General features: G+C 44.3%; 4 non-coding genes across 4 annotated transcripts in view; all 4 read left to right on the top strand.

Annotated features, from left to right (window-relative positions):
* The first annotated feature begins 383 nt into the window (after positions 1–383).
* trnas-aga (transfer RNA serine (anticodon AGA)) lies at positions 384–465 on the top strand. Its single transcript has one exon. It is a non-coding gene; the product is annotated as a tRNA-Ser (tRNA).
* Positions 466–1444: 979 nt separating this feature from the next.
* On the top strand, positions 1445–1526 carry trnas-aga (transfer RNA serine (anticodon AGA)). Its single transcript has one exon. It is a non-coding gene; the product is annotated as a tRNA-Ser (tRNA).
* Positions 1527–2108: 582 nt separating this feature from the next.
* Positions 2109–2190, top strand: trnas-aga (transfer RNA serine (anticodon AGA)). The gene has a single exon. It is a non-coding gene; the product is annotated as a tRNA-Ser (tRNA).
* Positions 2191–2450: 260 nt separating this feature from the next.
* The window catches only part of trnas-aga (transfer RNA serine (anticodon AGA)), an 82-nt gene continuing 32 nt past the window's right edge, over positions 2451–2500 (top strand). The window contains exon 1 of the tRNA in view: positions 2451–2500. This exon is cut by the window's right edge and continues 32 nt beyond it. This is a non-coding gene — a tRNA (tRNA-Ser).

Consider the following 2500-nt stretch of genomic DNA (forward strand, 5'->3'; position numbering starts at 1 on the left):
TCTTCCCGCGCAGGTTTGAATCCTGCTGACAATTAATTAAGTTTTTCATGATTCTGACTAATTGAACGTCATTCTTCAGTTGGGTTGCACCCCTCGGGTCGGGAGTGAAGTTCTGCCTCAAGTGGAGGACTTCAAGTATCTCGTGGTCTTGTTCACGAGTGAGGGAAGAAATAGAACACGAGATTGACAGAGGTATTGGTGCGGAATCTACAGTGATGCAGTCACTGCACCGGTCTTTTGTGGTGAAGAATGAGCTGAGCCAGAAGGCAAAACTCTCGATATACAGGTCGGTCTACGTTCCTACCCTCACCACCAACCCTGCCGACGAGCTGCCAGTCGGTCTCAGACGCGGGATCGAAAGGTTAGCAGAAAGATAGTGTCAGGTTGTCGTGGCCGAGTGGTTAAGGCGATGGACTAGAAATCCATTGGGGTCTCCCCGCGCAGGTTCGAATCCTGCCGACAACGTGAGCTATGTTATGTTTAAAAGGAGAACAAACATGCCGATTACTGTAGCATCAACTTTGTTTGGCTGAGAAGCAACATGAGCGTACGAAGCTAACAAGGAGGTCTTAAGGGGTGCACCGCCTCCACATAGGTGTTTAAAAACAAGTTTTTCTAATATGTTATAAAAAAAAAGGTAAGTTTGATACAGGTGTGGAGTTATTAAAATGTGTCTTCTTTAGCAGGGCTCTCACTACTGCAGTTTTAAAATCAGCAGAAAAGACATTTAAAATCTCCTCTCTCAAAGAACCATCAAATATTCTCCAAAATAATTGTTTGGAATTTAATCTATAAGACATGTTTTGGGTTTCATAGGAGGAAAAAAAAGCCAACTCTCAGCATGAACCAGGACAAAACTGTCCAGTGTTTCCTCGGGTAAAAACAGAGACTGTGTTGGATTAAAAGCAGAGTGAGGAGATATCTGATGGGGTCCATCAGAGAAACAATAAACACCAACGACCGCGTCACGTCCAACTTTTGAGTGTAACACAATTTTATTTACATAACCTTGCCACGGTTTTGTTCAGGAGGTCTGTAGAATAAAATAAAAAAATTATACTTGTAATATAAAAACATTATCATGGTCAAATTTTAAAAAAATGTTGTAAGATTAAAAATGTTGTCGTAAATTATTCTTAAAATGATTTATTTTTCCCTCCATAACTCTGAAATTTTGTAGTATTACAATGTCATCAAAAAGAGCTTCACTACACATCTTAAATAAAGCGCCCAGCCCTGCCGACGAGCTGTCAGTCTGAAATTTTGTAGTATTACAATTTTCCGTTAATTTATGGAATAAATTCAAGAGGGGAAAAAAGGGAGAGTGGTTGTTATTTAGTTTAAAGAAGGCTTCACTACACATCTTAAATTAAAGCCTGGCACTTTGCTATCCCAACAATTTGTGTCCAGCTGCTGCATTTCTTGGCACGACAGCTGATGTCAAGTTGTCGTGGCCGAGTGGTTAAGGCGATGGACTAGAAATCCATTGGGGTCTCCCCGCGCAGGTTCGAATCCTGCTGACAACGACTTAAGTTTTTCATGATTCTGACTAATTGAACGTCATTCTTCAGTTGGGCTGCACCCCTCGGGTCGGGAGTGAAGTTCTGCCTCAAGTGGACGACTTCAAGTATCTCATAGTCTTGTTCACGAGTGAGGGAAGAAATAGAACGCGAGATTGACAGAGGTATTGGTGCGGCGTCTACAGTAGTGCAGTCACTGCACCGGTCTTTTGTGGTGAAGAATGAGCTGAGCCAGAAAGCAAAACTCTCGATATACAGGTCGGTCTACGTTCCTACCCTCACCTATGGTCATGAACTTTGAGTAGTGACCGAAAGGACAAGGTCGCAAATACAAGCGGCAGAAATGAATTTCCTCCACAGGATGTCTGGGATCACCCTCAGAGATAGGGTGAGGAGCTTGGTCAGCCGGGAGAGACTCAGAGTAGAGCTGCTGCTCCCTTACAGCGAGAGGAGCCAGCTGAGATGGCTCGGGCATCTACTACGGATGCCTCCACTACACATCTTAAATTAAAGCCTGGCACAACAATTGGGGATTTTGACGCCTCGTTTGTGTCGAGCTGGTAGATGTCTTGGCATCATTGTTGTCAAGTTGTCGTGGCCGAGAGGTTAAGGCGATGGACTAGAAATCCATTGGGGTCTCCCCGCGCAGGTTCGAATCCTGCCGACAACGACGAAGTGGCCTGAGACAGCGGTATCTAAGTTTTTTCCACTGAGGGCCGCGTATTGTAAAATCACTGGATGCAGGAGCCATTTTGATATTCTCCAAGTATATCCTGCAGATATAGTTGCAGAGTCTTTTGGTCAAATATTAGGACAGCTCAAAAAAAGGAGGCTTCACTACACATCTTAAATAAAGCCTCCAACCCTGCCAACGAGCTGCCAGTCGGTCTCAGACGTGGGATCCAAAGGTTAGCAGAAAGATGGTATCGGGTTGTCGTGGCCGAGTGGTTAAGGCGATGGATTAGAAATCCATTGGGGTT

Source organism: Entelurus aequoreus, linkage group LG17 (assembly GCF_033978785.1).
Source record: "Entelurus aequoreus isolate RoL-2023_Sb linkage group LG17, RoL_Eaeq_v1.1, whole genome shotgun sequence".
NCBI classification, from domain to species: domain Eukaryota; kingdom Metazoa; phylum Chordata; class Actinopteri; order Syngnathiformes; family Syngnathidae; genus Entelurus; species Entelurus aequoreus.